At 29.7% G+C, this 23,490-nt stretch overlaps 1 protein-coding gene and 1 long non-coding RNA gene across 9 annotated transcripts in view; one reads left to right on the top strand and one right to left on the bottom strand.

Moving 5' to 3' along the window:
• Positions 1 to 23,490, top strand: part of LOC103576994 (probable ATP-dependent RNA helicase DDX20) — a 143,739-nt gene that overhangs the window by 19,138 nt on the left and 101,111 nt on the right. The window lies entirely within an intron of this gene.
• On the bottom strand, positions 2,479 to 4,194 carry LOC128667666 (uncharacterized). Its single transcript, XR_008403616.1, has 3 exons — positions 3,929 to 4,194; positions 3,795 to 3,855; positions 2,479 to 3,262 (listed from the first exon to the last, which is right to left on the bottom strand). It is a non-coding gene; the product is annotated as an uncharacterized LOC128667666 (long non-coding RNA).

Raw genomic sequence — 23,490 nt, forward strand, 5'->3', positions numbered from 1 at the left:
TATTCTGACAGATCTTTAGAATTGCTGTCATTGTTCTTTCAAGATTTTTAAAACAATCTACAGTAGTCATCAAGCCAATAACCCGTAAGTAAAAGTCTTTCACTCCCGATTGAGCATGAGAAAAACACTTTGAAGAAGACATCCAATGCATCAGGTGAGCGATATCGACTCGTAGGAAAGGTCTTGGTAAAAATAAAGTTTTACCAATTAAAAACTGATACAAACTTTCTAAGTATTGGTGATACGTTAAATTATTTGTGGCTAAACATATACCGTTTTGGAGTGACTTCGACATATCAGTGACGATTTCTTGAGGGACTTGAGCACCGGTTGAGATACATTCTTGCAGCCAAAATGCAATAATCTTGGTGTCATGCCGTTCTGATAGCATTTGACATACTGGAACGATCATGTTATCAATGTATGTTACAATTTGTTAAAGAAAAATTGGACTATTGGAACGGTTTTTATGACCATTAATTTTACGAACTAGACTCCCTGTTGCATCTATTGAAACTATTGAGTTTAGTTTTAAAATATCATTGTAAACGTCTAATTGTTCGAGACTCCAGTAAAATGAGAAAAATTTATCGTAAGCCAATTGTCGTAATGTTGAACAAAATTTTACGTCGTACTTTAAATTTGTCAGATCTTGCCATAAATCGCAGGTTATTCCCATCTCTTCATTTTCACCCTCGAGATTGACTTGGTTTAAAGTCTTTGTAGATGGAATTAGAGGAGATATTTGATCGCCAAACTCTTGAAATTTTAAAATTAAATCTTCTCTATGCATAGCACTTGGAGTAATTTTCAAATCTTTTTTCGCTATTGTTCTTTTTTCTTTTGATAAATGTCTTTTTTTTTATGCGGGATTTCTTTCGTATTAAGGGTAAATAGTTTCATTGCAGCTTTATCATCAGTACTCCTGAAAAAACATTCTCCATAAATTGCGGCCCGACAACTTTTATCAGCACATACACCACTTATTTTCAGTATATAATTATATGCATTATTTGTACTGTCCTCATCATCATTACTGTCAATGTAAAATACTTTATTCTTTTTGAAACTAAAAGCACAGGGCAATTTAGTTTCAATCTATGTTAACTATGCTAAAATGTGAGTCCAATTATTTGGTAGAGCGAGGTTTGATTGTGTATTTTTGTCAATTTTTTCAATAGGTTTGTATGAAGTCCATTGTTCTTGAGAAAAATTGACTGTAAAATATAATAACTTATCCCTACAAGGATGATTATCATTTTGATGATGCATTGTAAAATCGTGGTCTTTTTTATGATTTAAATTATCACTTCTATCACTTTCATCACTATCAGACTTGTATGGTTGCAATTCAGCAATGGGAACTCGTTGTTCAATTTCAGGCACCACTATATTTTTTAATCGCGCATAACTAGTAAAAATAGCATTTCTATCTTTTGAAATATAAAAATATAAATTGATAGGCTTCATACGGTAATCTCCAGAATACCACTTCCAGGTCGAGCAAATTTCTTTCCAAACGGGATCTGCTTTAGGTTTTAATTTGCCATCATTATTACAAATCTCAAAATTTTGAATGGTCTTAAATATCTCAAGATGAGATACCGCAGCCTAGAAAGTCATAATAATTAATAAAATTTACATAAATATCTAACTACCACAATACTTAACAAAAACTGATCAATCTCGTACTATATTATTGCAATCGTCAACTGTTTTTTACAAAATGTCACTCTAAATTTCGCGGCATTTACAGGAGAGGGGCAAACAGCTAATATTTAAATTAATTTATGAACAATAACTTAACGGTGCTGTCCAAGTAGAGCTGATTTTTTAGGAGTATTTTATCCTTATAATTTATAAAGATTTATAAACTCATAATTTATAAGGAATAATAATTATGTAACTAATATTTTATATTAATTGAAAAAAAAAAAAAATATATGTATATATATAGTTTGTATTACTTATAAATTTTAATAATTCGAAAAAAGATAATTATTTGCAATGATTTAAAGTTAACGTACATCTATCATTTAAGAATAAAAAAATTTTGAATAATTAATAGAACTTATAGCTTAAATTGTCATTTTACTGTGAAGGGTTAAAATTTTTAATTGTATTTCCCCTTACGGCAAAGCTTTTTTATAACAATAAGAATATTTTTCGAGAACTTAGAAAATTCGTCATTTTTAAAGTGGCTACTAATTTTGAAAATACTTTATGATAAAAAAAATTTACTTATTTGAATTTTTAATAATACAAAAGATAAGTGTAGCAGAATTCATTTTTTTTTGCAATAATCTTTAACTGAAAAGCATGTGAAAAAAAAATCGAAAACTTATTTTATTGCTTTTTTTAAATTTGTGTCACGCAAAATTTCATTTTTTCTCTTATTCAGGTCATTCTTATCAAATTTCGAGAGATTATTTGTTTTATTTTAGTATCAACTCTTTGTTGAACTATAGCAACATAATTACAAGTGAAAAAGAATGATTTCTACAAATAATAAAATTACCAATTTTAGTATAATTATTTTATTTATTTATTTTCTACGCCGATCGGCTTTATACATAAAAATACAAACATTGAGCAAAGTGAAAAAAAATCGTCGCCTACCACTAAATTTATAATATATCGGAAAGATTCAGAGTATATCTTTGATAAAAATAGCAACTTATCGCTCTCGTTCTAGATGTAATATCATATTTAATGTAATCAAATAATTCAGATTAATTCTTGGGCTCAACTAAGTATGTTCACCGACTTCGTACCGGTCGGACACACTCAGCTGCTTATGATGCCAGTGTAGTAAAGTATATTGTAAAAATTTCTCCATAAATATTTAACATAATATCATAGTAGCTGATTTAGTTGCAATTCAATTAAATCCACTTGACATCTTTGTCAATTCAAATTTTCTTTGGTGATAAATGTTGTGAACACGGTCATCTTGTTGTGATAATCTCACTCAAGTAGATAATACATGGCTTTGAATCATACATAGCTTTTATGCCGAATAAAAGTTTCTTATGCTTTAACATTACATTTTATTATCATATTTTTTTTATAGTGACCACATAAAATTTTATCTTTCATATCCATTAATCGTGACATCGCGACTTTTTGAATCTTACAAAATTTAAAAAAAATCTGATATCTCAGTATTATGGTGTGAGTAGATATTTAAGTATACCGTAACATAGATAACAAATGCACCCGATCCAATAAAATTGTCCAGTATACGTAATACAGATATACCCTGAAAATTAATATTTTATAATTTGTTAAATTTTAAATTTAATTATTTTGATATATTAAGATAAAATTTTATTCCATATTTCAATATATGAAATATAACATAGAAATAATTTTGAGTTCATTTATCTTATCATTAATTTATCCAATCAGTAAATTTATTTCAACAGTCATCGCAAGTAAACTATAAAGTGTAGTAGCTGAGAAGCTATCCAACTATAAATTATTAAGATTATAGTTATTAAATTATGATTTGTATTATTGGATAAAAATATTATATGCATACAAACTATATATATCTCATGAAATATGCAGATTAGAGGAAAAAATCATAGAAACAATTTTGTAGGAATTTAAATTCTTGACAAAAAAGGTCCTGTTCATTTCTTTTATAAAATGTGTATTAACAAATTAGTAAAGGCATGGTAAATCGCTTTCAGTAGCAGCCGTTCAGACAATTTCTTGGAGTTTTTACATCCCAATTTTTGGTTGAATAAATTTTACGAATTTTTCACTTAAAGAAAATAATAACTTACTGTATGTCTTATAATTTTTCACGTAAGCCAGTGTGAGTGTAAGAGTTAAAAAGCTATCCACCTGTAAATTATTAAGGTTACACTTAATAAAAATAGATTTATATTTTGTTTGAAAAAATAATACATATACATACCTGTATCGTCAATTAATTTTTTAATTTTTTACTGACTAATTGTCTTTCACATCAAATAACCTATTTTTTGGGTCTTGTTTTTAGCCATTAATAAAAAAAATAATAATTGTGCAATCGTACAATGCAGTAATGTTCCAAATAAATCCCAATACGAACTTTACTATAATGGATGACTCGCAATTGAAAGTCAATACAATTCTTAGGTAGAAAAAAAGAGTTATACGTAATAAATTTGATATTAATTAACAATAACCTCAAACTATATTAAAAAGGTAGTACATAATAAATTGTTTATCTGGGCGCATACTCATGTCGATGACATGACTTTATTTACTATACTCATGTAGACAGCTGGCGACATTTCGCAATTGTGACGTCATACTTTAATTGCCCCTATGCTTTTGTAATTAATTCTCTTAATTAATTAATTAATTATTACAATAATAAGGTAAAAAACGATCATTCTCTATAGAAAAACAAGGGAGCAATCGTTTGACAGCAAAAAACATTTTATTTACTGAGATAATTAGGAATTAAATTTTGGATTTTTAATAACGCATAATTAATTAAATATTAATTTTTTAATTGGAGCAATTACGGATTCTGAAAGAGCATTTCAAGAGCAATTTTTTGATATATCAACTATTAAAAAATATTAAATTTTGGTGCCAACTAGTTTCCGATGTAAACCCCAGTTTAAATTCTACAAATTTAATTATGCTGGCATGAGAAAATTTGCATTACTGATAAAGTAGAATTTATATTGACCAAATAAAAAGAATTATCAACTGAGAAAACTAAAAATTTTAAGAATTTTTATTATGCTAGCTTCAGTATTTTCAATTTGAATCAATGTTCGAGAATTTATATCCAGACAATAATAATAAAAATTGAAGTAAATATAATTGTCGTGACAAAATCTGTAGATTTTGTTATTCTATTGTGGTAATTATTATTTTTAGTTCTTATTAATTTTTGTGTGATTAAAAATTATGAAATTTATATCATATAAACAAAAAAAAAGCATTTTTTTGTAGAAAAAATTTTACAAAGGAGTTTAAAATATAATGAATTTAGTTCGAATTTAATTCTGTTTAACATAAATATTTTTATGCTGACTTTAATTTTTGATACAAAATTATGGAAAATTTATAATTCCATCTTTGAAAAACTATAATCTGAAACACGTCATAATTAATTACTCTCATATTTTTTAGTGAAATTTACTACATTTTTTTCTCTGTGTATATTTATTGAAATATGAAAGAATAACTTATTAAAAATGGTTAAGATCATGATATTATGGTTGACTTCATAATTAATATTCGAAGTTAGATATATTATTTAATAAACTACTTTTAGCGAGATTTATAAATAGAATTATTTAAAAATATTTTTTAAGTTTAAATGTTCTTAGCATAATTGATAAGATTTTTTACTAGTTTAGCGAATTTTATACTAATGTATAAAAACTTTGGTTATCATAACGACTTTTTTCGCTGGCCGTTCAAAATTTTCGAAAATTTTGTACTATTTAGGGGACTATTATGAAAATTAATCAAATTTTACGAATTTTATGAAATTTATAAAAGAAAAAAGTAAAAAGAAGTGAAATCAAATACAAAATAGCATAAAATTTTTAAATATTTCAAGACATTGTATAAAAATTTACAAAAAAAATTAAAATTACATGTAAGTTTAAAAGATCATTTTTTTTTACAGATTATTAAACAGATATTTTAAAACAAATAAAAAATTAATAAAAAAAAAAAAAAAAAAAAAAAAAAGAATTAATCTAAGTGGGATTCGTACCCACGCTTGCTAGGTACTTTTAAGGTTAGCTATTATTATTATTATTATTTCAGGCCTGGTTTCATCGTATTTATTCTTATGTTTCATCTTGCATGATCATACCGGGCGTCTTTTCGGGCGGTAAATGAAACATCAAAGTGATAGGAAACAGTTATGATTAAACCGGTTCTTGAATTTCCACTTGGGAATGCCTTAAATTCTTAATAAAAAAGTGAAAAATCAAAATTTTTTTATTTTTCCAATGGCAATCTTTTCTAAACCCTTTCAAAAATAGCTCCAAAAAGTGAAAAAAAATCTGGGTTTTTAGTTTAGAAATAATCAGGGTTTTTATGTAAACTTGAAACAAGTAAAAATTAACTATTTAACAAAAGCATAGTTGACTGGGATAAAATTTTTTTTTCGGTAGATTATTATTTATTCATGTGTTTAGAAAGGACCAAAATTTTTTTTATTCGTTAATATTTAGATTTAATCCGTTAAAATAAGTTTTTTTTATTATGCTATTGATTCGATCGACGCACGTGCACGCGCCACTACCCGTTTTTTGTCCCATTTTCATCGCTAAATTACAATTATAAATATTATCGGTACAGTTTGGGGAGGAAGGTCTTTTTTTTTTAGAAAAGTTCCTGCTCTTTAAGGATCTTTTTTCAGATTTTGGATATCTCAAATAGTTTTTAAAATATTTGCAAAATATCAAACCACTTCTTTTCTTACTAAATTTTTTATCCGGAGAAACGGCAGTGTTTCGCGCCAAGTACACTATGATACACATGTGTGCGCGTTTACATGGGCGGTGCGAGGCGACTGTGTGTCTTTATTCCAGAGTAAGAGGCCTGCTTAAACTCACTCGTATTTCAAATTGATAATTATTAATAAATATAGCGTATTTTTATATTTTACCTATTTATTTATTACTAATTATCTTATTTCTAACGAATTTACTCATAATTTGCATAATTTTATGATCTAATGAAAAAACAATTTTGTAAAAATTTATCTTGCGCCGATTTAGGGATCCATAAGAAAAAAACTCGGATTTTTGTCGAATTTTTGCCTTTCAGCCAACTTCATGTCATAATATGACATGAAAGTTGCTGGCTCAAATTATTTTTTATAGAAATCTCTTCAGGTTAGCAATTTAACAAAATTAAATTTCTATAGTATGTGTATTTTATGGTGTGTTCGGACCCTCCACCCGGGCGCACTGGAGCGCCCGCTGTTTACCCGGGAAAATTCATATTTATAATTAAAATATTTAAAAAAATTGAATAACCAATAAACGAAAAGTATGAATTATCAAGTGTGCTGATTAAAGTGAAATTTAAGTCAACAGATCTTAGTATCTTGATTATAAATAATCTTTATTTATGGTATCAATATAAATATTAAAAAATCGATCATCCATTATTAAGGCTGTTTTGAGACAATGCCTCTCAATTTTTTAAATTGTGAGTGTAAACGTAGCAGGCATAAAACCATTTTTAAATCACATATAAAAAAAAATCAACTAATTTATAAAACAACGGTTTAAAAAATGTACGTACGGATTTTTGAATTTTCTAAAAGTGCATTTTTTAAATTTTGTTATATCAAAATTTTATTTTATTACTTCAAAGTTATAAAAATTGTCAGCTGTTCGCTAACTTTATTGTCTTTTTACTATTTTCAATGAGTTTCAGCTGTCATAACCGTGTTGAAATTAAATTATTTAATTGAACAAAAATTAAAACTTTAATTGAAAAGAGACAATGTAGTAGTAATTTCGCTGAGCTATAGAATTGGAAAACAAATTATTTGCGGATGTAATTAGTTATAGGAATTGAACAAAATTTATTGAAAAAATTTCAGCCCACAAAATTTGAATAATCGAATCATAAAATTGACGAAGATTTTGCTGAAATTTATTGAACAAATTTCGTTTGAATCCTAATTGAAAACAACTATGAGTAATTTTTTTAAAACTCTATATTCCGGTGAAATTCCAACTACGTTGTCCTTTTTTCGATTAATGTTTTATTTTTTTTTTAACTAATAAAATTTTAACTCGGTTATGGCAGCTGAAAGTAATTGAAAATTTTTCAATGTATTAAAGGGCAGGGGAGGGGGGCGTCTGAGAATGGCCTGAAGAAATATAAATGAAAATCAATTTTGTCATAGTTTCTGTTTGTTGTAAATGTGCGTCTGTAAATTTCAGGTGCGTGCAGCATAATAAAATTTATTTTTATTCATGTTTCTTATTAATTAATAATTGATTATTTTTCATTGATATTGATACTATTTATAAAAAATATTGTCAACTTTCCGACAACTTTCTGTCAAATTGAAAATGACTGTTATTTTTCATCCACTTCTTAGCAACGTTGAGACTGCACTACCTGTAAACTTACTTTCCAAACATGACAATCTATAATTGTAGGAATATCTCATAGTTGGCAACAACTTGCCGTCAAATTGAAGGAAACTTTTACTGCTTTGAGATTGACAGATTAGTACGCATCAAAAAACAATTGAGAACTTAAAGCAATAACTTTTTTTCAAAAATGTTTTTTTTTACATCTCAGACAAAAGTTTTTTATCAAGAGAATAGTTAAGTCCACATTCAATGCGCGTACATTGATTTCAGACTGCATTAAAAGTAATATTTTTACAAAAAATTCTGAAATCTGAAGAACACTAAGAAACTTTGGTTTTTTTAAAAATTAAAAAAGAATACTTGAACGTACTTGGGTGCATTATGCAAATAATAAATTATTCAGTATTGTCATATCCTTTGAATGCCCCTAATTAAATAATATTTCAAATTGATTTCAACAACGCACAAGCTCGTAATATAAATTACGATGTGAATATCGTAAAATTTGAAGAGAAACTTTAAATAAAAAAATAAAATAATAAATTGTTCGGACGTTGGATTCGGACTCGAGTCCTTTCGAGTACGAAGTGTCCGACGCCTTGGACCACTTGGCCACCGAAGAGCTTACACCAACTTATTTGTAAGGTCCACATAAACAATTTGAATAAACATTCATAAGTCATGAGAGCGTCTCTTACGGCGGACGCAGTTAATATTTAAAAATTACGATAAATTATCGTAATTTTTCGAGCTTACATCGTATTGTAACAGAGGCAGCACTGTAATATTTATTTTATTCAAAAGTACATAGAATGGTAAATATAGGAATAAATATAGTTTTTGAATTGTAATTTTTATTTCTTTTTTTTTTACGATGTTAAATTGTGATTTTTGAAGTAATTTTTAATCCTAAAAGTCTTTGTTAAAATTACGATGTTAAATAGTAAAAAATATAACCCACATAGTAAATTTTGAAATAAGGTATTTTAAAATTGACGCTAATAAAAGTCTAGTCCACGATTACGATATTAACATCGTAAATTTTGCTCGAATTTCCTTTCCGCATATTTGTTCAAACTTGAAAATTTAAGAATCGAAAGTAATTAATAAACAAGCGTTTTTTAAATTTTCATTCACGATAATGTTCAACAAAATGAATATTTTCAGGCAGAAATCAATGTAAGTGATCAAAATAAGGATTCAAATGAGTTTTGACTCAGATCAGAGCTTAAATATATAAAGTATCCGATAAAGATTTTAAAAACGGCGTTTCTTTAATTTTAACTTTTCGCTAACAAAATTGAAAATTTTCAAAATTTCGGGAAATTATTGGTTTCGTTCTGATTTTTTAAAATCAAATTTCTATCAGATCTTGACGTGTTAAGGTTATTCGGACAATACCCCATAAATCAAAATAAAATCTAAATTTTTTTTCTCCAAAAATTGCAAATGTAATTATATAGATTCATTATTCGAATTTAGACTGTACTTATCATTATTTTCGAACTGATTAATTTATTAATTTAATTAATATTAATAAAAAATAAAATACTTTTGACTCAAGTATTTTTTTTCATAATGTAGATCTGGCAACATCGCTTTGAACAGCTGTTCACGTTGATCTAGCTGGAGTGTTCAGTTGAATTTTATTTATTTTGAAGAGTAAAAAGTATTTTATTTAATTATTGATTTATCGAATAAAAATGCGTAATGCAAATCAATTCAGACACAATGGACGATTCGCAAGGAAAAGTATAGTTGCTTAGAGAAAAAATATAAGTGAAAGCTTGAAACGATTCCACGCTGAGTATAAAAATTCAGGCGTACAATTGCCAAATGGGCGACGAATCGTTGATCTAGCTGGAGTGTTCAGTTGAATTTTATTTATTTTGAAGAGTAAAAAGTATTTTATTTAATTATTGATTTATCGAATAAAAATGCGTAATGCAAATCAATTCAGACACAATGGACGATTCGCAAGGAAAAGTATAGTTGCTTAGAGAAAAAATATAAGTGAAAGCTTGAAACGATTCCACGCTGAGTATAAAAATTCAGGCGTACAATTGCCAAATGGGCGACGAATCGTTGATTCTGATAATCTAAATATCAATCTGACTTTAAAATAAATGATGTTATTCTTGATTCGCACGTATAAAAGCTATAAAGCTTATAATATCAACGTTCGTTTTTAACTTATTGTTTTTATATTAATTTAAAAAATTTATAATTAATTTAAAAATGAGCAATAGAAATTATTTTTACTGACTCAGTATTATTTTACTCCTGCCTATTATGTGTAATATTTTGTATGATTAGGTTAAAAATTATTTGTTTAATTTTTTCAGATTACCGCAATTACAAATTTAAAAATAAAATAAAAAATTTTCATTAAATATGATATGCATCTGCAGGAATAATCGCTTATGTTTTTAATTTTAAAAGTTAGCGCGTTTTATTTCTTGTGACGTTGCCGCACTTATCTGAATCACGTGAATAGATTATTTTTCATCATGGCGGGTGGATTTTTTTGTGAATTTTCTGTGCATCTTATTAAAATATTTTAAAAATCATTCGTCAGAACAGTTTTTAACTATTTTTAACGTATTATACGATAGTTAATTAATAAAGAGAAAAGTTTTTTGTTTTTTTATCTTTATAAGGAGCAACTACATAACTCGAAACAAGGGCATTTTCTCTACGTTTCCTAAAGTCTGAGTGTTAAATTACGATATTTCAATAATTAATAACTTAAAAACTATTCGTCAGATGTACCTAAAAAAATTAATTTATACGTATTTGATATTAATTAATAACATACCAAAAATTCAGATTTTTATCTAAATGTCGCAGTAATGTCCGAACAACCTTGAAGTTCTAGGATGCTCTTCTGACTAATTGCAAGATGATGTCCAAGTGTATGTATGTGTGTATTTACGTACGTATGTAAATATCGGTAGCTTTTGAACGGATGAACCGATTTTGACCGTCAGGGTGTCATTCGACGCGGCTTGTTAGTATCTAAAAGCTGTGGGCAATTGAGCTTGATCGGTAAGTTGCGTTCGGAGATATTCAAAAAATAAAATACATGTATAAAATAACTATAGTAAAAATAAATACTAAGGAAAGTTCAAATTTCAATATCAATTGTAATGGGTGGCTTAAGCTGACGGTCACTAATTAACTTTTTATGTTTTTTTTTTTTTTTTTTTTTTTTTTTTTTTTTTTTTTTTTTCACTAATCGTTTGTTCGTCGTTAGTTCTTAATTGTTCGCTCAAAATTATTGTTTATTCGTTGTTCGTTTTTTTTTTTAAATTATAAAATATTGGTGTTAACCTAACGGCTACCAAACTGCTTTTAGCATTTAAAAATTTTTTTTCAATTGATCTTGATTAGTTCGTTACTGTTTATTCAAAAACAACGTTTGTTCGTACTTCTTTATATTATTAATTAGGTTTAAAAAAAATATGTTTAATTATTAGTCATTAAATATGTTCACGCATGCGCATTACGATTCCTAAGTCGCATATACTTGTAAACGCGGTTTTATTCAAATTTAAAATTGAATTATAATAACTATCATCACAAAACCAAAACCAAAAACAACAACAACAACGACAACAACAATAATAATAATAACAATAATATTCACAATAATAACAATAACAATGATAATAATAACAATAAAAATAATGTTTATGTTTATGTTTTTTATAACTTCTGTTCAACCGCTAGTGATTTTTGAAAGTTATTATTATTATCGAGTGTTAATTTTTTGTGATTAGTTCAAGCCAATTAGTTACTTGAAAAGTTTATTAATTCTTATTATTTAATTTATTTTATTAATCAGTGTCGGCTTTTAGTCATCAGGAGACACGGTAGTGTCTCGCGCCAAGTACACGTTCAAACACATGTATATGTGTGAAGTTTCGTGGCGCTAGCTTACCGTGTCTCTATACCGTAGACAGAACGGTATTTAGCTCCAATTTTTAAAAACTTTTTTAAAAAACAAAATATCTAGAAAATTCCTTTTGCAATCGAAAATTGATTGATTGTTCGTCATAAAATTATGAAACTTTATCCATTTTAGTTATGAGAACTAATTTAAATAATTAAATTAGGCCAGCATATACTATAGCACCCCCATTTTTAATCCTTTTACAAATTTTTTCATGCGAAAAGGGCACTGCCAGAGAATAAAAAGTTGTAAGAAATGCCATGATTCAGTAAATATTGAAATTTTTGTGTAGCAGTGATTTGTTTTTTCGCCACCAGCGGTACTTCAGTCTGTATTTTTTACTATAGTATCGTATGAAATTTTTTATGAGCATAAATAAATTCGTTTCATAATCATAAATTTTATGAAAAATTCCAGGAAAATTTTATAAGTAAACTTTTGCTAAAGCAAACTGTGCTGTTAGGAATGCTTTTATATAGTTGCAAAAAAAACTTTTACGATTATGTAAAACTCATGTGTAACGTCCTTATGGTGTAGTTCTATTCGCTAAGCAGTATCAACCTTGATAGCCAAGCTGACAGCAAGCTAACGACAATCTATTGCCGCAACTTGTCATCAAGTTGACCGCAGAAATTGGCATTTCCTTAAATTAGCCGCAACTAGTTGCCAAGTTATAAGAAACTTGATAACAACTTATAGGAACTCTTCCAAAAGCTGAAAGTTGTTACCAATTTGGTCGCATTTAATTGACACCAACTTTTTAATTAGTGCTATGTATATATATTTATGTAGTGATCAATTAAAGTATAATGTTTACTTAGTGATTGCGTTGAAAACCCGTATGATTATCTCTAATTAAGTTATTATTATTGACTAAAACTAAATTTTGCGTCAAATAATACCTTTCATTTAGGAAATATAATTTGTGGATTGCTAAAAAATTTTGAATGTTGTATGTTCTCTCTAGTTATATTCGCAAGGTCCCTGATAGCCTCCAACCGTGAGTTAACTTCAAGCTACTGCCGTATTAGCCAATTCGAAGGAAAAGTGTTGGAGAGCAAACAGTTACCTTCAAGTTGACAGTAAATTGTCTGTAACTTGAATTCAATTCGACCAAGTGTTACTGTCAGACAATGACGTTAAGTTGACTGTAAGTTTCACTTCAAATTGATGGCAAGTTTTTCTGTCAAATTACGTTCAGACGGTAGTTGATTTGCATCAATTTGCACGCAAGTATTATCCAGCCAAGACTTCCCAGAAACTTATTGTTAAGTTACCCATAAATGTTCCACTGCAGAACTTGCTAAGCAATTATATTTAGAGTGTGGCTTTTAAAGGTGGTACCAAAATCGTGTCATTTAGCGCGATGATAGGTACAGCTGTTGTCATTAATGGCCATATTCAGCCGAACTAAATCCTATACGTGTACCTAATAAGATTTAGTTAAGATTTAGTCTAATAAGTATGCTTTGCTTTTACTATACTAAATCTTAACTTAATTCACAGAGGACTTAATTCAGCTAAGCACGGCCAATACCTGGAATTACTAAACTTACCCTAATAGCATTGAAATTGATAGTAATTTGATGTTGAAATTACCGAAATTTGCCGCCCGCATCTGCCGACAATTTGATAGCAAAAGTTGAAAAAAAAAATTAGTGGTTAATTTTTTTTTATTTAGAGGTTATTTTTTTTTGCTAGAAAAAAACCCTAGGGAAAGTTCCTATGAAATTGTTCTTAAATATCTGTCAACTTTGGGCTATTCCGTTTTTTAAGAGAATTTGCATACAACTTGTTATACAATTTGACGTAAATTTACTACCCGAATTCGAATGCAAATTCATTTTGAAAGTCGTATACGAATTATCGTCAAAAACGGAAAAGCCCGAATTTGACAGACATTTGATAAAAATTTCATGGGAACATTTATTAGGGTTTTTTTCTAGTAAAAAAAGGTACCCTCTAAATTAAAAAAAAAATTAACCGCTAATTTTATTTTCAAGTTTTGCTATCAAATTCTCGGCCAATTCAGGCAGCACATTTTGATAATTTCAATTGTCAAATTACTGTCAGTTTTAATCTAAAGTGGCTTTTAGGGTAATTTCGTACATCTAACAACATTGTGGCTCTACCTGTCAATACCTTATTGGCGAAATTAGAAAATCAGGTTTTTAACCAATGGAAACAAATAATTATTTTTTAAGTTAATTTCTTAACGGAAGATTTAATATCATTATACAAAAACAAAATATCATTATACAAAAAAAAAAAAATATTATTTATTGAAGACTACTAATGGAAATTCTAGTTTTTTAATTACATTTTTGTTGTTAATAAATTACTGTTTTATTTGTTTTCACCAACAATCATCGACAAACGGTTTCCTAGCAATTTAAATAAAAAAATATAGAAATAGAGGGGTTCAATGAAAAAAATTAAAGGTTAATTTTTATTTACTTTTTTATAATTAAGCAATTAATCCTCAAACAACTTTGATAGGTCAACATTGATCGAGAAACGACCAACAAACGATTGCAATTGAAATAAATCGTATCGGTTTATATTGAGGTGGTTCATAATGAGGAGTTAAGCTGGAACTCAAATATACAACTTCATTAAGCGATTTCTGATAATATTCACAATCAACACGACAAAAAGAAAACAAATCCTACCAAAAACCGATTCTCTGTATAACATCGCGCCAACCACACGTTTAAAATTTTTTACAAATAAGAAAAAATTATTTTTTACAAAAAAAAAGTCAAATCGAAAAAATACCAAGTACCTAGTATGATGCAAAATCATAACAAACATTTTCATAAAATTTCAAAAAAAAATTGTATAACAAAATTTCAATGTACTTGGTGTGCTTACAAAAGAGTAAAAAAAAACATGTTTGATTTTATTAGAAATTAATTTTGCTTGAGTACATGTAGTAACGCACACCAAGTACATTGAAATTTTGTTATACATTTTTTTTTGAAATTTTATGAAAATGTTTGTTATGATTTTGCATCATACTAGGTACTTGGTATTTTTTCGATTTGATTTTTTTTTGTAAAAAATAATTTTTTTTTTACTTTTAAAAAATTTTAAACGTGTACTTAGCGCGACTTTATACAGAGAATCTGTTTTTGGTAGGATTTTGAGTACTTGGTATTTTTTCGATTTGATTTATTTTTTTTGTAAAAAATAATTTTTTCTTATTTGTAAAAAATTTTAAACGTGTACTTGGCGCGATGTTATACAGAGAATCTGTTTTTGGTAGGATTGGCTATATAAATTTGTGAGATTTGTCAACAGCTAGTCACAGTCACTTTGATTGTACATTTGCGATACGGTGCATCGAACTGGTACTCATTACAGTTATCGATTGTTTTATCATTATCGACCGTTGCAATCACTCACGAGACACGATGGTAAAACCGAAGGTGCTCTCTGTTATGTAGAGATCGAAAAAGTATCTGATTCTGTCAGAACGAAATTGAAATGTGCACATGTATATCATTCTGACTGTGTCGCAACGAAGCTTGCTATTGATGAAATAGATGTTACAGAAGCTATACAATAAAAGTGTCCTTGCTGCTATTTTGATGATAATGTTGACAAATTAAGTAGTTTGCTCACTAAAATTGATAGGAGAATACAAGGCTTAGAAGGAATGCAAAAGACCTTGGAAGGTATGGCTACTGATGTTAATGCACTAAAAGAAGACAACAAGGTCATTCGTCGAGACCTAAAATCTTGTCAAAATAAAATTTCTACAGTTGCTGCAGAATTCAAAGTAATTACAAGTAGTGTCGATGATATTTCTCAAAAAGTCGTGTCACATGACTTCCGCTTAGATGTTATTGAAAATAAGATCGCAATAGCGTCATCTATGATAACTAAGTCTGCTGACGACACTATATTATTACGTATGGCTTGTCTAAGCGTCTCTAATCAACTTGTTATTACAGGAGTTCCTGAGACTGACACTACGACTAATCCTCGGAAGCTTAAAAAAGATTTTCTTCCAGCTCTGGCCAACGTAATCGATGTTCAATTGTCCGAGCATGATATTGTATATGTACAACGAATGGGACGAAAGCCTTTGGACCCTCAATTAAACAATGGTCGTATCAGGTCGAGAGCTATACTCTTTGACCTTGCGTCATCGGCAAAGTGTAATCAAATCATCAGTGCGAAGAAAAAACATCCGAATCTTCTAGCTTCGTCTATTGACTCTACCTTATCGTCGAGTAGAATAAGCATCAATCATCGAATACCACTCGAATTGCAGAAACTACGTGATGCAGTCCGTAAAAAGTTTACAGAAATAAGCCCGAGATCTATATAGATCAGCAACGGTGCTGTATTCTTAAGGAAGGATCCCACCACCAAGACAATTAAAATTTTGCCGAGCACAGATTTATCGCTCATTAAATTATAACTCTTATCAGACGTTGACTCACTACATGGCTGCCACATACCACCGCCCAGATCATCAAGTTCTTATTTAATATCCACGACCTCAAAGTCAAATCCTGATGCTCTAAAATCACCAATCATAAATATTTGTTGTCTTAATGCACAGTCTTTAGCATCTGATGCTCACCTTGATGAGTTTAGAGATTATTTTCATATGAATCAGTACCATATTATTGCAGTGACTGAATCATGGTTAAATGAGGCAATTACTGATGCTCAAATCGCTTTGCCATCTTATAATATATTACGTGTAGATCGTCGTAGGCAAGTAGGTGGGGGTGTAGCATTATTTGTTCACGACGGACTGCAATCTCGTATACTAGAATCGTCAATATCACAATCAGAAGATGGTACTCCAGAGTTCCTCATTACCGAGGTCTGGAGCCCATCTCAACCAAAGTTATTAATTGCAGTAGTCTACAGGCCTCCAAAAGCTGACCACTTAGAAATATTTCAAGATGAATCAGCAAGACATACAAAGAATCATAAATTTATTTGCGTGATAAGTGATTTTAACATTAATCTGCTGACACAAACTCAGGATTCTTCAAATTTAAGGGAATACTTTGCTTCTCAAGGACTGAAAATAATTCGCATGGATCCTACACATCATACAAGAACGTCAGATACCTGGATTGATATCTGTGCAGTAAATGATCTCGCAATGATTTCTTCTTGGGGACAGTCTTTTCAGCCGTTTCTATCAGGACATGATCTGACCTACTTAACTGTTAAATATAATACATTGGCCCACAAACGGACTATAGTTACTTCCAGACCTCTAAAGAATAAAGATCAAGAAGCTGCAGGAAACTTCATGGCGAATTATAATATGGATGAGTTTGATAATCAATTGGATATTGACATTAAGCTTAGACTGTTCAATTCTATGATTGATGACCTTTTAGATAATGTTGCTCCATTGAGAACTTTTACCGTAAGCCGTCCACCTGCTGCGTGGTTATCTGCTGAACTACGTTCATTGAAAAAAGAGAGAGATGCTTGTTATAGAGCTGCGAAGCGATATGGATCAAATGCTTTGTTTGATAGATATATCGATCTTCGGCGTGAATTTAAAAGAAAGATCTCCATAGATAAAAACAAGAATCTACAATCTAAATATGAATCCAAAGGCAACTCTAAAGCCTTTTGGAGAGTGATTGATAATCTAGGACTTATAAGAAAAAGAGCACATAACAATAATGAGCAGTTGATACCGCCTAATGATCTAAACAAACATTTTGCCTCTATCTCTTCAGGTGATCCACTATTGAGTTTTGACGAATGTGTTCCAGACGATTACTATGAAGATCCTTTGTTTCAGTTTCATCTTCGTGATACCGAGGTAAATAGTGTTGAAAGTGCAATCAAGCGTATTTCTACTAGTGCAATGGGAATTGATGGTTTTTCGATACAAGTGTTTAAAGTCCTGTTAAATAAATTATTGCCATTCATTATTAACTTATTTAATGTATTAATGATGGATTGTTCCCATCATTATGGAAGCGTTCTATAGTGAAACCATTACCGAAAATTCGTCAGCCATCATCGTCTTCGGATTACAGACCTATATCATTACTTTGTGCCTTATCTAAAGTGCTTGAAAGAGCGATTTATCAACAAGTTATTAAATACCTATCGAGAAATGATCTTCTAGATAATAGGCAGACTGGTTTTAAGGAAGGTATGGGGATCCAGACTGCTGTATTGAGATTTATAGATGATATTAGACTTAGCATTGATGAGGGAGAGATCACTATTGCAGTATACTTTGACTTTACAAAAGCTTTTAATACTGTTGATCATCTACTACTTATACGCAAACTTTTTAATCTCGGCTTTTCAATAAACAGTGTCAAATGGTTTTATTCTTATCTTAGTGATCGATCTCAATCTGTGTTCATAAATGCTAATAATAGATCCGAATGGATTAAAATAAATTCTGGTGTTCCTCAGGGCAGTGTTCTTGGTCCTCTGCTTTTCTCTATATTTATTAATGATTTGCCGCGACGTTTACAGCATTGTTCATACCTTTTATATGCAGATGATCTTGTAATATATCTGCGCTGTAAACCTAAAGATATTGATAACTGTATTCGATGGATGTATGATGATATTAAACGTATTGATGACTGGTGTTCAGCAAATAAACTTAGTCTTAATAAATCTAAAACGAAAGCTATGGTTTTCGGTAGCACAATTGGTGTTTGTAAATTAAATGTGAGTAATGCTAACAATGTAAATAATCTCAAACTATACCTAAATAATGTCGCAATTGAGTTTGTTAATACTTTCAAATATTTGGGTATTATACTTGACAGTACACTATCATGGTACTCACATATCGCCAGTGTTAAAAAACGTCTTTTTGGGCACGAGTTAGTCCTTAGGCCAACATTGCATCTCGTCGAAATTTCAACAAGACGGATACTCTTCTAGTTCCGTTTGCTCGAACAAAAACTTACCAGAAGTCATTTTTTATTACGGGCTGTAATTTTTGGAACTCGCTTCCAATCGAAATTACGACATCAGTAAGTTTAAATGAATTTCGAAGTAAATGCTATTTGTATTTAATGGATCTAGATAACCAGTAGAGCCTTAATAAATTAAAATATTGTATGTGTTAGAGTGAGTGAGTAAGCGTCTAAATTAAATTAAATTATAGCGTCTAAATTATAATTATATGGTATTTTATTTTAATTGTTATCGCTAATAATATAACAAAATAATATGTATTTTGATATTTGATCACAAGGAGCAGCAGCTCCATGATCGTCAATAAATAAACTAAACTAAACTAAACTAAACTAAACTAGACGTTTTTCTTCTTCGAGCCAGCTGATATATTTTTGCTTACTAGAATCGTGTCATCAACACTCTCGAATATCGTACTTAAGAGCCCCAGATACAGCTACCTGACACATTGTGTAGGGTGTGTAAGCAATATCCTGAGACGCTGATGCGTCTCATGACATCATGTCCAGTTGTTACAAAGAAATGCATACATTCAGCGTTATCACCCAGCTCTATGAATACTTCGCTATTACCTTGGGGATGCTCACTGTATTGATAAGAGACCAGTGCTGCTTTATCTGCCAGGAGATATACCGCGAGCTATTGAGCCTTATCGTTGCCGGATTTATTAGAACATAGATCTATTGAGGATACTAGGATAGCACCTTTTCAAGCCTAAAATAAAAAATCTTCTATCTAGAAATAACTATATTGGATACAGCAAAATAAAAAGATAAATGAAAATTAATCAGTATTAACAAATTGATCAGCCTGGCGAGATCCGGATCGATTTACCGAAATTTATGGTTGATACCTATTTTTACCGAGAAAACTACCCTGAAAGTTTGGTAAGCTCACCATGTATTTACGGGAAATCTGTCATGAAACTATGGCAAAATTTACTGTAGTAAAAATCTGAAAACCGCTTGCCCAGTCAGTCAACCCCAAAATTGCCTGCTGTTTTCTAGCTCAGAGTTCGAAAACCTTATTATTGGTAAATTTTTGAGCTTATTGAGCTTAAAAGACGGTTTGTCGAAAAAAAATATACATTTCGCTAAAAGAAAAAGTAATTTTTGTCCAACAATATTCTTGAAACAAATCAACCGATTCGCACGTGTTTTGCGACAATCCATATTGTTGAGATATAGATTTGATCGAACTTAGAAACAAATCGGTCAAGCGACTTATGTAATTAAATCCTAAAATAAAATTTTTTTTAATTTTTATTTTTCGAATAACTTGTAAACTACTTTACCGATCGACTTAAAAATCTATCCATTCCTGAGTTTGGTGAGTCCTTTTGATTGCCGTCGAGTACGTTTGCCGAATGACCTTTTTCAAGTACTGAATTAGTTTCCGTCATTATTTAGGAAGCAATTTAAATTCTATGAATGAAAATATCAAAGGAAAAAAGTCACAATTGTTACAGATAATTGAATTATAAAAATTTTATTATTATTTGAAAACAAAATACAAAAACTGTGATATAATATGTATAAATTATGTAGGCACATAATAATAGTAATGATAATAATAATACTTAATTTAGGGTTTCTTAAATAATTAACAATTTGAATAAGCTTCTTATTTTAAAAAGTAATAATACTTTTGGCCACAGTCTTATGAATATATCCTTAAAAATAAAGTGGATAAACAGTCATAACAAAAACTGTCACACTAAGTCGTTCGATTAACTTATTATATTTTCACATTGAATTTTTAAAAGAAAAAGTTTCTTCCGTATCACATGGGTAAAAATGGTTGTATTGCTTTTGGTTTTGCTCAAAGATTCTAACGAATGAGGAAAGTTCACTGTTCTGACGAAGTTGAAGTTAACTGAGAGTTCCTCACTCTAAAATAATGAATTGAAATTCAAAATAAATACTAAATTATAATTTCGATACAATGACTAAGATCAAGAAAAATTATTTTTTAATGAATAGTGTTTCTCAATATATATAGAATTTTTTAATCATCGTAAAACATAAACACAACTGGTACATTTAAGGCTGAGCCATACCTAACAAATTTTCGAATTTTAGATTTCTAATTACGTTATAATTGTAGGGTTCAAATGATGAAAATCTTCGGAAGCTAAAATAATCGCTGCAATGATGACCAATTGATAAATTAATAAAAATCTCAAATTTGATAATTTATTAGGTACGGCCTACCCTCAAGTAAAGAGCAATGGACGCTTTTCGAAAAAGGCGGTAATTGGTATACAATAGAATGTAAGTTGCTGCTCTTTACTTAATTACGTTATAAAACTTAGTTCCTAGAAATTTAAATTTTCTTATTTATTTGGAAATTTACTCCAAGTTGATCCTGATACCGGTTGCTTATAATTTTTAATTGTAACAAAACCAAGGGGATATTTTTAGTAACATAATGAAAATCTATTTTAATTGGATATTAGAGTTAATTAGTGTATTTAATGCCAACTTTCGTCCATAGAGGAAACTCTTTAACTTTCTCAAGCAACGATTCTCTAAACTTAGGTTTATAAAAAGAATCTAAATTTTTGCCCGTGTCTGTAACATTCGATAAGTATAATTCAAGATTTTTCATGTAAGCTGTAATAGTAGTAGTGTCATGGTTTAGTTCATCATTCATTCGTCGGTTTAAAGATTCATTTTTTTCCTCATCAAATTCTATTGTTTCGATTCGTTGCTTAATAGCACTTATAAAATCTTCAGATTTATTTGTAGCTATTAATTCTTCTAATTCCAACCTCGCTTCTAGTGGAGTAATAGACTCGCTACCAAAAGCAATGACAGAGTCTTCATAGTTAACACCACAAACTATCAAAATCAACATGAGAATTATTTTAAAAGCTTTACAATTGTTACTTTCTATTAACAAAGCTACACAATACAGGTAAAATGATTTAATCTTTGGGTGAAGAACTGATGTCCAGCATTTCCATCGACTGACAGCGTGAATAAAATGAGCTGTATCCAATCGTATGTATGTTATGGAATCAATCTGAGTGCCATTTTTAGCATTTTCATAACATATATTAATATATTCTGATAACGAGCGCTGATTGAAAGCAAGGGAGATGGCATTTAGGAGAGCACGTGACCCATCACAGACAACCTCTCTAGGAGCTTTAGCATTAAGACGAAGCCATCTTTGCAGCCAGAATGTAATGATATACGCATCATGCTCCTCTGAAAGCATCTGGTAAACGGATTGTGTTGTATGATTAAAGTTGATTACAATTTGGTATAAAAAAATTTCACTTGTTTTCTTATTTTTGCCATCACGAAATTTTTTAACGACACCTCCAGTCGCATCGATACAAATTGACGAGTACAGCCTATGAAGACGTCGATATTCACGATAACAATGTACTTGTGAAGGTGTTGCATAAAATAATGAGAAAGACGCATCGGATAAAAGTATAATCGAATACTTATAAATAGGATCATCATTGATTCGCCAAATTGCTCTTATCAAGTCTATGCGCTCTTCTGGTTTTACACCCAGAGATTCTTCCTTAGCCTCTTTATTTACCTGATATAAAGTATTCACGTCGAACATTACAGGACACTCAGTATCACCTGGATTTGATAGATCGTTTCCTTGTTGTATAACGGTTGCCTTAACGCCGTTTGCTTTAACATCAGCTTCAAACTTTTCCCTTAATTAAGATTGAAGCGGCCTCTTAACTTCTTCATTTTTCACGAATCTAGTATCATAACATTGCAAACGAACAAATACAGAATCTTGATCGCCAGAATTCTTTTCAATGTATCCAAAGAGTGGATTTCTACACTGTTTACTTTTACATTGTCCAACCATTGTGGCATAATAATAACCATTCTCATGAATTTGACCTTTTCTGAACACAAATGGACATTTTAATTGAAATTGGTGCCACAATTCAAATGCTATAGTATCTGTCCAAACTCTTGGCTGAAGTCTCGGACATTTGTGATCATTTTCTATTAGCTTGTCTCTTGTTTGCATAGATTCCCATAAATTTCTAGTTATTTCAACATCAAAACGTTGAAGATCATTACATTCTTTGGCATACAGCTTATTAAAATAGTCTTCATCATAATTATCATCATCGCCGTAATCATGGTCACTCTCACCATCATCATCATCATAAACACTTTTTTTTTATTAATTTCCATAAAATATCCACACTCCTCTCTACCTTCAGTGAGAATATTTCGTCGATTTTCTTTCACATTGGTTCGAACTGCATGAGCGTTCCATTTATTTAAAAATTCAGGTTCCTTAGACAGTATTGACCATATTTTTGATGAGTATATAGGCAAAGTTTCTGAACAAAAATATTTCATATATTTTTTTAAAACACGAATTGCGTCCTCTTTAGGCACAGCTGATTCGCGGGGAATAATTGAATCTATTGGTGAAGCCTAAAAAAAAAAATCGGTCTGTCGGTTGACCCTGTGGGCCAGTCCCAAAACTTCTCGC

Source organism: Microplitis demolitor, chromosome 4 (genome assembly GCF_026212275.2).
Source record: "Microplitis demolitor isolate Queensland-Clemson2020A chromosome 4, iyMicDemo2.1a, whole genome shotgun sequence".
Classification (NCBI taxonomy): domain Eukaryota; kingdom Metazoa; phylum Arthropoda; class Insecta; order Hymenoptera; family Braconidae; genus Microplitis; species Microplitis demolitor.